Source organism: Tachysurus fulvidraco, chromosome 20, assembly GCF_022655615.1.
Source record: "Tachysurus fulvidraco isolate hzauxx_2018 chromosome 20, HZAU_PFXX_2.0, whole genome shotgun sequence".
NCBI classification, from domain to species: Eukaryota; Metazoa; Chordata; class Actinopteri; order Siluriformes; family Bagridae; genus Tachysurus; species Tachysurus fulvidraco.
Window position 1 is genome coordinate 12,874,721 of NC_062537.1, and position 13,566 is coordinate 12,888,286.

A 13,566-nucleotide genomic window follows, 5' to 3' on the forward strand; every position below is an offset into this window, starting at 1 on the left:
CTATCCTGTACACTGATATCCTATGCAGGGTGTATTTCCACCTGAAATACATTGTTCCTCTCAGTGTTCTGGAGATAATGTCAAGATCATGACCCTGACCAGGTTCATGCTAAAGCAGTTATTATAAATTAATTAATGAATTATGCATCTTAGACACTTCAGGTGTTTTGTGCAATTATTTTTACATATAGGACTTTTTATTTCTCTTCATGTCACATTTGGGCCATGTGTTTTTCTTTCTGCAGATAGGATTTATTTGTTACTTATCCATTTTTCTTCTGAGGGTTGAATTCCTTACGGCTCCAGGTTCCTGGTTCAAACCTAAGCTTGGGTTATTGTCTGTAGAGTTTCTAATCAGCATTGGTTTCTCTTTGGGATCTCAAAATATAGGCCAATATGAATGTCCTTGACATGTCCGCCAATAACTAAAACTGGCTTATTAAAAATCACCTATTTAATTATTATAGTTTGACACAGATTTACTTATATTACAATCCATCAATAATTGCAGATATAATGTATACAGCACAATTAAAGGAACATTACCTATTTTTATTTTGGGTGTATATTATATATCACATCTGTAATGTACATGTGATCCTATTAAAAAAAAGAAAAAAAAAAGGGAAACCTGTTTACTCAAATCTTTGAAAAAGTCTGAGACCAATCTGAAAATGTGTTATCTATCTATCTATCTATCTATCTATCTATCTATCTATCTATCTATCTATCTATCTATCTATCTATCTATCTATCTATCTATCTATCTATCTATCTATCTATCCATCTATCTATCTATTTGTTTGTTTGTTTTTTTATTTTTAAATGCAAGTTTAACAGTAAGACTAAGAGTAGATTATTTATAATTATGTTAATTATAACAATTTAAAGACTTTGTAAGGTATTGCTACACTTTCTTTCTGGAAAGTTGGCTAAAACTACACAAGGAGAGCTTTAGAAGAACATTTTTATTGTCTGATTCTAGCTATTATTTTCATTGTAACATTTATTTATGAGATAAATAGTCTTTTTGTTCCCAGTTCAGGGAACTGAGTGAAAACAACTGCCTGAAGTAACCACCAGTATGTAGAGAATAGGTTGAAAAAAAAAACTAACATGGTATAGTATACAGTGCAAACTGGACCCATATTGACTGCGATGTGCATGATCATATCAGTAAAGTTCATACATATGTATTCTATTAGAAATAAGTTCTTTCCCCTGTAGCCCCAGGGACCCTCTGCTGGATTGGACTACTGCTAGGAGATTGTTGTCCATTCAGCTTGTCAGTTGTCATGTATAGTTTGTCAGGCTTTGGCTTCTGTGGTGGTTCTGGCACAGACATCAGATGCAATGTAAGGAAGCAGGTGGTCTTACTCTTCCATGTAGTAGCGAGAATGATTTAATTTCCACCCCTCAGTGCAGAATACTTGGGGGTGGCGATGGGAAGTCAGCAGGATAGACTAAATGTGTAAACATGCCAATGTGGTGGACTGACACTGAGCTTCGTGACAGAGCCTAAATTTTGGCTTTTATGCAACAGTACACATGCTCAGAACCCTATTTGCCATCTGTTTTGCAAAAGAAATCTAGCAGGAATCTCAGCCTCCATGTTTTGCTGTTCTATTTTTAGGTTTAATAAGATGTCATCCTGGTGGCACAGTGGTGCATCAGGTAGCATTACTGCCTCACATCTCCAAGGTCCCTAGATTGATCAGTGAGCTCAAATTACTGTGTGTGGAGATTCTGTTCATGTTCTTGTGGTATCCATGTGGGTTTGTTTCCAGGTCTCAGGTTTCCCATACATCCCAAACATGTATGTGAATTGGCTACACTAAATTGCCCCAAGGTGTGAATGCATAGAATGTCCTATTCTAGCTCTAAAATAATTCATTAAATCCATATTTTTCTACAAAGGAAATTTGCATATAGACTTTACTACTTTACTACCAAATTCAGCATCACCTACAGAGTTTGTTGTGTTTTTCAGTAAAGTTCTGTTCTGTCCTGTTGTGTTCAGGTACATCTAAAGCCTCCAGGGAATTCTGTCTCAGTGCCACATGCTGGATTTGTGATTATGGAGACAGAATTGAAATGTGCAGCTACTGGCCTGTGAAATCTCCTTTTTATAGAGCTATGTGTGACTCAGCCGAGCGTCTGACCATTTACCTAAATTAATATTAGTTCAGATGCTATCTTACAGCTTAGGGCAAAATTCTTCCTTGTCAGTTAGGATTATAGAGCTTAGGTTACTTCTCAACAATGCAACAAGTTGATGATGCCAATTTATAGGAATCTCTTTTATATTAAAAATTGTACATTCTCTTACTTGCTATGTTATGACACTGGTACATGAAACACCGGAAATTTTAAGACACTCCTTTGAGATGGGATAATTACTATTAAATACTAAGAGCTGAATAAAGTTAAGAAACCAATAAGTAATGACTTTCTGTTATCATAATATTTTTTTCTTAGTTTTTTATTTTGTAATAGAGTTTCACATGTTCTTCCTGCATCCACATGGGTTTCTTCTAGGTTCTTGAAGTCTATTGCTAATTGCTGTGCCACTGTTCCCCCAAGTGAGACATATGGTTATTGACAGTGCACATACATTAATTACAATAAGTGTCAAAATGTTTTTTAAAAGCTATAACACCTGAAAATTGGATAGCAAATGGACCCATGAGCCAAACTTTGTGAAGACTGATGGCATCCTGTATTTAACTAAGTACCTCTGCCAAAAGGTTACACTTTACCAGAAAGATGGAGCTTTCAAGAGAGATAATAATCCCAAAAAGTCTTCCAAAGAAAAAAAAACTGCAACAGTTTACAGTTTATTTATTAAAAGAAAGATACAGGCTGATATTCTAAGTCAGACAGAAATCCACAGATAGACTAAGATATAAAGTATATTGCCTGTTTTTATCCAAAATGATCCAACAATGTTGAAACAGCTCTCATGAGTGCACATGGACATCTCTCATCTCACATGGAGTAATCATGATGGATACTTGTTCACATTTTCCTGCAGGCAATGATGTGAATCTTTGATAAAGGAACTCTGTGTGCTTCCTGTGGTGGAGAGTTTGCTTTTGTCTAGTTTTGTCCTGTCTGTATAGATCACATGCCATCGCAATGCACTTTACTTCAAAACACAATCTTTTTAACATGATGTTCTTGTCTGTCAGGAGTTTCCAGCATGTGCTTTTTCATGTCCGTGTGTCATCTAAGGAAGCCTTTTTTTTTACTCTACTTAATTGAAAAGTTCTAAGAATAGATTTCTGAATTTTTTTCTAGCCTCTATGCCTGGTTACTTGCTTCATATATAAGCACTCATGATTAGAAAGCCCCATCAAAAAAACTGCTTCATATGCTCCCCTGCTGTAGCTTGTATATGCGCATATTAATTATTAAAGACATATTATCAAAACTGATTTCTAATATTCTGCGGCAGAGGGACCAGGAGGTATGCGGTGAAATAATGGCGTCTATATTCAGGGAAAATGATCAGGGACTTTTTAGAGTTAATATGCATAACATGCCCATTTTGCAGCATTTGGGTCCCATTTCAGTTGTGAAGAAATACTAGAGCATCTCTTTGCATTCCTGATCAATATTGCTGAACAACACACAATCTACCACTGGAGTGAATGAAAACATCAAAATTCATTTAGGGGCAAAACATCATTAATTTATAATGAGAGCATTGTTTTAGGATGGTTAGTGCTTAGAATAAATATTATTTTCAAACGTATGGCCAATAAAAGCTCACATTTTTCCATTGCTGATCTTTTTATATTGTGATATACTGTATGTTGGTCTATTTTTCTATTATATTTAGTATAAGTATTTATCTGTAAATAAATTGTGTCATCTTTTGATCAGAGGCAATTATTTACTGCCTATTATGCTAATTAATTCTAATTAGGATTATCAGTGAAGGTCACATTCGCCAAGGCCTTACACTAACATGTATTTTACATTATCTCGTGATTACAGAGATGATTAAATAAGATATTCATTATAGTATTCTGAAAACAATAAAACAATAGAAAGGCAGAACCTATTCCATTGTTAATTACAGATGTGTGTGTGTGTGTGTGTGTGTGTGGTTTAGTTTGAGAGAAAATCTCTGTTAGTTTTATGCAAACCTAAAAAATAAATAAATAAATCATAACAGGAGCAGAGGATTTATTTGAGCCAGTGCCATCAACACAATTTCCAATACAGTTCTCTTGACTTCTGAATGAAAGAATAACAAATAAATCAAAAGTATTAATCTCTCCAAACAAAAGCAAAAGATAAAGCAACCTAATGTCCATAACATTTGTGCACGAGTCTGATCTTTGTAAATATTAATCCAAATTAGATTTTGGTTCTTGTCACATTTCTTATCTTCGGCGCACTGTAATTAATACAAAGTGTCACTGTTGAACAAGCATTTCTATTTCACTTTATGTTTCGTACTATTATACCTTAAATTAGATGCAGACATTGCTGAACAAAATATGTTTGTCTTTAGTTTTTATTCCTGACTGCTGCACAAGAGCATCAACATTTTGACTTGAATAGGCATATATCTGGTCTGCTGTGTTATACAGCTACTAACATCACGATCCAAGAATAATACTTAATGTGTGATAAACACAATTAGCTAGTGAGACTTTAGACACATTGAGGAAAATTAGCTCCTTCTTCAACATATTACTTCTGGCAATTAAAAAGATGTATTGTGGAAAATATACAATTCTTTTATTCTTTTCGATGTTTTTTGTCTGTTTAGCCACAGCGACATCTGCTGTGTTTCGTCACACCACTACACAATGACTATTTATAGCAAAAACCATAGCAAAAAACTTTAGATCATATTGAATAATATATTCATTCATTCATTTTCTACCACTTATCCCAATTTCTTGGGTCACGAGGAGCCTGTGCTATTTCAGGCGTCATCGGGCATCAAGGCAGGATACCCCCTGGACGGAGTGCCAACCCATCACAGTCTCATTCACACACACATTCTCTTTCACTCACACACTCGCACACTACGGACAATTTTTCGAGAGATGCCAATAAACCTACCATGCATGTCGTTTGGACCGGGGGAGGAAACTGGAGTACCCGGAAACCCCCGAGGCACGGGGAGAACATGCAAACTCCACACTATTGAATAATATAGGTAATCTTTAATAGTTTTATATTTTTAAAATGATTTTATTTGCTCATTTTATTCACCATGATCAATCAATACACACAGTCATGGTGCTATATGCATTTGCACTCTGTTGTTCAGTTAAAATGTGCTATGATCTGTGATAACAGTGGTGTTTTTTGCAGCTATGTTTGCTTTAAGGTGTCAGGGTCCATCAGGAGATCATTGCATGAGTTTGTCCTGTTTGGAAACTGCTGCTGGTGGAGAATCTTATCTGCAGAGACGGACTGTGACCTTCTGTCTCCTCCACAGGAGTTCAAAGCCCTGTACACCACCCCGAGATCAGCATCAGCTTATCCTCTCTGTCCACTCATGAGAGAGAGAGGGGGAGAGAGAGAGAGAGAGAGAGAGAGAGAGAGAGAGAGAGAGAGAGAGAGAGAGAGAGAGAGAGAGAGAGAGAGAGAGAGAGAGAGAGAGAGAAAGAATGAAAGAAAGTTATCACACATTAAAGGAAGCATACAAGCCAAGCTCAAACAGATTAGGACACATAGTCTTGTGTCCTGAAGTAAAGGCAAGTAATTCTTAGCAAATGATGGATTTCACTGCAGGACTCTTTTCTTTTTTACTGCATTTAATTACATTTTCATGCTTTAATGAGCCCCATAAAGGTGTGTCACATTTCATCTCATTATGCTTTCTGTTTTTATCAGTAAACGGTAAAAAGAAAGAAAGCGTTAATTATTTGTGAACAATTATTAGAAGGTTTTCCATCAGTTTTTAAGGAATGTATGCAGATCTGAAAACTAATTTATTTCCAAACGGAATATCACAATAGACAGAGTGACAGCCCCATGCCATGAGAATGTGTTCTCTCTGTTTGACCAAATGATCCCTATGCTATAGAACTAAAACAGTTTACATATTATCATAGCACTAATTTATTATCACAGCTCTGTATTTTATTAGCACTTTATTGATCATTTTTTTGTCAACATTACTGTTTCTCCTTCTTCTTGTATGATATGATATACTCTTTATATACACTGGTGATTTTCAGTGTATTTGGCAACCAGTAGTAGTATTGCCTCCCGGCAATTTTATAGTACATCGACTGGCGACTTGCACTAATAAAATGGTTGCAAGTTTGAACATAGCTTTATTCCTTACTCCTTCTAGCTGATTTTTTGGTAGCTGTTTTGTAATAGGTAAAAGCTATCCAGAGGGGCAGAATTGGCAAATGACCAAATTAGGAGAAAAATGGGCCAGAATATTTGAAGATTTGAATCATAGCCTCTAGAATTGCCTGGCTACACAAGGGATCAGCAGGCAGCATAAACAACCCCATTATCAACTCTGGCTCAAGCAAATACCTATTTTTTCTCTTGTAGCCCTCTGATTTAACAATTTGCCCATTGCTGCCATATGGCAACATACCATTTTGTTAAAAGTTTACTGAGGTACAGTATCAGATGCTACAGCACTGTCAATTATTCTCTTTGGCTATTTTGCTAATGTGTATTATGCTCTAATGTGTAACCTTTGTGTACCCCTTACCATTAGCTTGTGAGATAAGTTATAGTCATAGTAATGAAAAACCTCATTTGTATGACAGCTTGAAATGTTTTTCCAGCAAAGATACTATTTCTACCGACAGACTTCAAGAAAATCCATTGGTAGTCTTTATCAAGTCAGTCAAATGGCTTGTTTGTGACCATGTCCTTCACCATGACTAATGATTGAAAGTACCAGACTATCTAATGGTAGCTTAGAAGTTCCTGAAGCACTGAATGCTTGTACAACAAACAGCTTTTGCAGTCAAAAGAACTGACAATTGGATAGAGACATGGTTGGATTTTTTCATACATATCTTTTATTTTTCCTATATTTCCTGGATTTTCTTTCAGAGTAAACTGGTAGGTTTACTGGAAGCTGGCAGAGAACTTGTTCCACAAAATGTTCCAACTTCAAAATCACTGCTTCCAACTTTAAGCAATATGCCTCCAGTCTATGTTTGGATAGATGATTTGTCATTATATTTTATAGTTATCTATTGTGTTACCTATTGGGTAAAAGTCTAGCGTACATACTACCATTGATTTCCCCATTGCTATGAAAAAATAAGTTTCATTTGTTTCATTGTCAGCTAAAGACCTTATAGCCTAAAGAAACAGTTCAAGATTTTGAAACTGATTGTATGTTCACAATCTTTTATAGATAAAGGTCAAATTCTATTAAAGTAGAAGGTATTCTCTTTCCTCTTTGTGCCCAAGGAGGTTTATTTGACAGGGTGAGACGCAGGCATTAGGTTTACAGCCTCCAGCCTGCCAGACGAACCTGACACAGAACGTGGAGAAGTAGCTGCTGGCTACATTACTACCACTGGGAGTGCACACCACAGCAGTATACTGACAGAAAAAGGCTTGCTTCCTTTATCTCTGTGTGAGACTGATACAGTAGGTTCAGCTCACCAAACAAATAGCTTTTCTCAGCAAACATGAAGGGCTGTGGTACTGTACCTTGCGAGAAAAATAAAATTGGATTTTTTCCTTTTTAATTTTCTACCCAGGGGGCACGGTGACTTAGTGGTTAGCACGTTTGCCTCACACCTCCAAGGTTGGGGTTGGGGTTCGATTCCCACCTCCGCCTTGTGTGTGTGGAGTTTGCATGTTCTCCCCGTGCCTCAGGGGTTTCCTCCGGGTACTCCGGTTTCCTACCCCAGTGAAAAAAGACATGCATGGTAGGTTGATTGGCATCTCTGGAAGAATTGTCCATAGTGTGTGTGTGTGAATGAGAGTGTGTGTGTGCCCTGCGATGGGTTGGCACTCCTTCCTTGATGCCCGATGACGCAGGGTGTATCCTGCCTTGATGCCCGATGACGCCTGAGGCACAGGCTCCCCGTGACCCGAGAAGTCGGATAAGCAGTAGAAAATGAATGAAAATGAATGAATGAATGAATGAATGAATGAATGAATTTTCTACCCAGCCAACTATTTTCTGTACCACCTATCGTACATAGGGTTGTGAGGAACCTGAAGCCTATCCCAGGGCACCAGGGCTTTGGTGCCAACCAAACACAGACATAATCACATGCTACAGACAATTTAGAGATTTCGATTAATCAATAATACAGGTATTTGTACTAAGGGATTAAACAGGAGAACCATGAGGAAACCCTCAAATCACAAGGAGAACATGCAAACTCTGCACGTACAGTACAGGGAGAAGGAAAGACTCAAACCCCCAATCAAGGTGCTGCTTGTGAGGTGAACATGCTAAAAAATTTGCAAAGCAGTTTTTAGTTTTGCTTCCTAAAATTTGCTAGCACTTGTTGTAAAAAATCTTAGTAGAAATAATTAAAATATTAGTCCTTACAATACTATAACCAAAGTAAAGTATTAGGCCTTGCAAAATATTACAATTGCTGTCATAAGACATATGTAGGTGATGTTGTAGGCCAAATATGTTTATTGTAACCAGATTCAGGGCTGTCAGGCCTAGTAAGACTGAGCACATTTGTAATAACAAATGTAAACTTGTTATGAAAAATGGGAAAGACAGTGGTTCTCAGACCTTGGCCCATAGCGATAACATGTTATGTAGAATGGAAAAGACCATTGTTCCCAGACCTTAGCTCATAAATTGTTATGGAAAAATGAAGAAGACCATGGTTCTCAGACCTTGGTCCATAGCGAAAACATGTTATGTAGAATGAAAAAAACAGGGGTCCACAGACCTAGGCCCTGAGAACTAAAGGGAGGGAAATCCATAAATGGGCACATGGTGCTCATAAACTTGTTGTGCAGACTGAAGAAGGCCCAGGTGTTTTCAGTCTGAGGTCATGAAAAATAAGGGGAGGAAAATCCATAAATGGGCATATGGGTGAAAGGTAATGGGAAATAAGGGGAAATTGGGTCAGTGTATTTAGAAAACATAGGAGGTAATGCCGGTAAATAAGGTGATATGGCTCCTGGGCTCCTAGGAGTGCCAGGGTATATATTGAGAAGATATCTGAGACTCCAGTCTCTCTTCGGGGGCGAAGGTGTGTGTGCGCGCGTGGGCGCGTGCCCGTGTCGGCGGGTCAAGGTGGGTGTTTTTATTTTTGCAAGGACGTCACGAGAGTTCTTGTTTTTCTTGATTGATTTTGCATGACATGCTCTTTTTGGGGGTTTTCATTTGTTACTTTTAATTTGGCAACTTTGTTACTTTTAATTTGGCAACTTTGTTACTTTTAATTTGGCAACTTTGTTACTTTTAATTTGGCAATTTCTCTTATAATTTGTTGGCTGATTGACCACAATAAAGAAGTCATTCTCATCCAGGTCTGAGGAGTTTTCTTAGTATTTTTGTAGTAATTATAGTTAACAGTTAAGTCTAACTAAAACAGTTTTTAGTAACCAAAAAGTCTAAGTGTGGAGATCACCCTGCGATGTGTCGACTTGGAGACCGGCTCTGAGTTCCGACATACTCTGATAGATATAACAAATTCTCAACTGGAAGCAAGTATTTTAAAGAAGAAGTGTTGTGCATGAGAATACTTTCAATAATGTAATAGGATTAAGCATATTAAATACAGATGAATAAAATGACTTGTAATTAGGACAGTTCCTAGATGACATTCAGATCAAGTTAGCAGCTGATCTTCTTTTGGGGTTCAGTAACTGAAACCAACTTCTTACACAGTCACGGTTTGGTCCGTAAAGCCTCTGAGAAATTGCAGTGCATGCAATATTTTTGTGCGAGTCTCACAAACACATACAGTACACACAATTTTTTTTGAGATGAGAATCCTGCAGGTTTACCATTTAGAGAGAGATATATTGCTGCATCAGTCTAGCATTCTGTGTGGCCAGGCAGCGATTAAAGCCAGTTTATTCTCTCAAATCAGCAGAGGCAATGGGAAGGCAGAAAAAAAGCCTCTGATCCTCTATTTTCCAACAGTCAGTATACATACAAATGCCTGCATTCTTTTGGTACTTCTGTAGATACTCAGTCTTAGATTTGTGGAGAGAATTGAAAATGCAAAAGGATCCAAAATCCTCACTGCACATAAACACGCTTTCCATACCGTCCTAAGCTTAGATGAAATAACAACAACTGTGTCATGGACTAGTCATCACACGGCATCTTTACATCCAGTTCAATCTAAACCTCCAGTCATGCAGCAATACCCCTCTGAGACAGTGCACTGTTTTACAGTGGTGTCCAAATCCCAGAAATATAAAATACATAACTTTACTAAAGGATAATTACAGTATGATATTCTAGGATGATAGTAGGACAATCTAAGAGAAGATGCCAACTACATGTGGTCTTTGAGGAAAACAACCTCATCATCAGTACAAAATTGTCAGACTGTATATTAATCACACTCTCCGGTGTCACCTGAGGATGAGGTTTCTCTCAAGGTTTCTTTTCTTCCATCTTAGGGAGTTTTTCCTTGCCACAATCTCCTCAGGCTTGGTCACTGAGATAAATGCAAACTTTTCACTAGATTTTAGAGTTTAGACTTTCCACTAGATTTTAGAGTGTGACACAATCAGCCACAAGAGTATTCGTGAGTTCAGACATATATTGGATGAAATGACCTTAGGTGCTGTCAATGTTCCAGTTTATCCCAAATGTGTTCAGTGGGGTTGAAGTCAGGGCTCTGTGCAGGAAACTCAACTTCCTCTATGCACTTCACAAACAATGTCTCTATAAAATCTGGCTTTGTGCAAAAGGGCTTTGCATGTTGTATGACCATGTTGTAACTTAATTCCAGTTAACAAAAAAAAAAATCTAAACAATTGTATGCTTCATCATTTTGGATTAAACCCTAATATGACTGTAATAGTCAAGTTTCCACAAACATTCACCTATATATTGCATTTATATATGTAAACAATATCAAAAACAATCCAAAGTGATATTTACAGTGTTATCTTTTATAGCTACATGAATGTCACCTGCATCTTCATGTCATCCTTAGCTATCGTATTTAAGAATGTGTAAAGATGGATTTAGTTGATGCGTTTAGTATCATAGACACTTCCTGACATCCCCAGATAAGAGCACCTTATCTTCTGGAGAAGTGATCATGCTCAGTGGCTGTTTGAGAGCTATTTGATGAATCATTTTCTGCTTCCATTTTGTCACAGGAATCTATTTTTTTAGCGTGAACATCAAACTGAAACTGTCGCATAAGCATCACAGGGACAAACAACAAAAGTATAGCCACGGTTGTCCGTTTCTTTTATGTGTTTGAGGGAACCACTACTCGACATTGCTGCAGTGCTGTGTGTGTGTGTGTGTGTGTGTAAGCCGCTCAGCTCTTAAGCCTGTTTCCATGGCAATGTTAAGTATACTGTAGGTCCACTATGCAGAACTCACGGTCAATGATCCTCAGCTAAAGTGAAATCTTAATGTTTCATCAATGTTTCACTGCTGCACAATTTGACAGATTTTCATTTCTGGCATGTTAACAGGTCAAAACAGAGAAGTAAAGTGGAAGCTCATGTCAAACATATAATGTTTGCAGAGTGGATGATAATAGTCTGTTATATTAAAACAAGCTAAAATTGTACAATTCATACAATACACATACCTTCACTGGGCACTTTTATGCGAACATCTGTCCCCCGTTCTCACTCTTATGTCATGTGGTAGCAGTGCTATGCATCAATTCCTGCAAAGACAGGACTGGAACTTAGTAAGTTAATGTTCACATATGTCATGAGAAACTTTCAGAAACATCTGGGATTTTCATACACAGTCTTGACAATAAAACATCCATTGTGTCATTCTGCCTAAAGTTGTCTGAAACCTTGCTAGGTAAGAGAGATTTCCTCACACAGTGTAACTTGCTGTGATCAGGTTTTTAGATATTTACAGGTGGCTTTGAGATGGACAACACCTAATCAGTTCAGTTTGTAATCAAATGCCAGCTGTCAAAACGTTCTCTAAATTTAAAATGGTAAAAATGATCTTAAATTAAAATACATAGAAATGAAAAAAACATATTTCACTTTAAGAAAGTCTGTAGGTTCAGACTACACAACATAAAGCTGTAGATTGACTTTCATAATATATAAATGAATTCACACTTTCATGCAACATCTACAGAAACAAAATAACATAAAAAATGCAAGGAAATAAAACATCTAGTCCATTCATGAATTTTCTGTAGCATTTATCCTACACAGGGTCACTGGGGGACCTGGAGTCTATCCCAAGGCAGTCAGGGCACATGGTTAGAATCCATCACACGGCACAATCACACACATTTCAGACAATGTAGAGATGCATATAAAGCCTACAAAGCTTGTCTCTGGACTGAGGGAAAAACCTCCAAAACACGGTGAGAGCATCAAACCCCCAACCCCGGAGGTGTGAGGCAAATGTGCAAACAACTAAGCTATCACAACATGTAATTTAAGTAATAATTTACATGCCAATAACTACTAACATTAGCACATGATGTAATTTGTTACTAGCTGCCTTACAGCTCTAATCTACATTATTCATCGTGTCACATTTCTAGCATTTAAAGTATAGATTCATTCATATTCTCCAGTTATTTAAAAAAAAATCTAACAAGTGCTGGTGCTCGTTTCTAACGAGCACCAGCACTATTCCTGTGTGGCAAGAACTATTTATCTGTGAGCAAGACAGGAAAGGAAATGAGATGTCAGAATAAAATAGCAATAGAAAATTCAGGGGCAGTTTTCAGTTTGACCTTCACTGAGTTGAGTGAAAGAGGCTGAAAGTGGCTTGTTCTTTCAGTCTCACCTGGAGCCCGAGCTTCTCTTTTAGTCAGTCGATTCGCACAGCTCACACTTTAGTGATTTCAGTGACAGACAGGTGAATATGAGGCAAACTCCATCTGCCAGCCACAAGTCTTTCAATAATACCCTTGAGGTCTCATTTCCTGCAGTATAGAAGACACGTATTTGAGAATATGTGGCTGTGATCTAAGCCAGGCTCTTAAATAGACTCTTCATTTAAAGAAGAATAACTGTTCCTATGTATTTTTGCCTTTAGGCACATTGTTAGCATACGATACATGCTATTCTAGTACATTTCGTCTGCTGGATAAAAATGAAGGTTGTCGATTCTGTCATTTTTTCATTTACTGTGGAAAGTTATGGGAACAGGTAAAGTACTGGGCAGGAAGAATTGCCATGCATTATAAACAAGAACTCGTGCAGAAATTCCATGGAGAGGATAGGATAAGATATAATCACACACACACACACACACACACACACACACACACACACACACACACACACACACACACACACACACACACATTCATTGATCTATTTTCAGTAATGCTTTAACATGCTATGGGCTATGACAGGTCATGGGAATACACTTTGAATGGGACACTAGTCTATCACAGAGCACCGTATATAGACATGCTAATGCAT

At 37.4% G+C, this 13,566-nt stretch overlaps 1 long non-coding RNA gene across 1 annotated transcript; it reads right to left on the bottom strand.

The window, feature by feature from the left end:
* Positions 1–4,177: 4,177 nt before the first annotated feature.
* LOC125139749 lies at positions 4,178–11,937 on the bottom strand. Its single transcript, XR_007138852.1, has 2 exons — positions 11,739–11,937; positions 4,178–5,517 (listed from the first exon to the last, which is right to left on the bottom strand). It is a non-coding gene; the product is annotated as an uncharacterized LOC125139749 (long non-coding RNA).
* Positions 11,938–13,566: the final 1,629 nt, after the last annotated feature.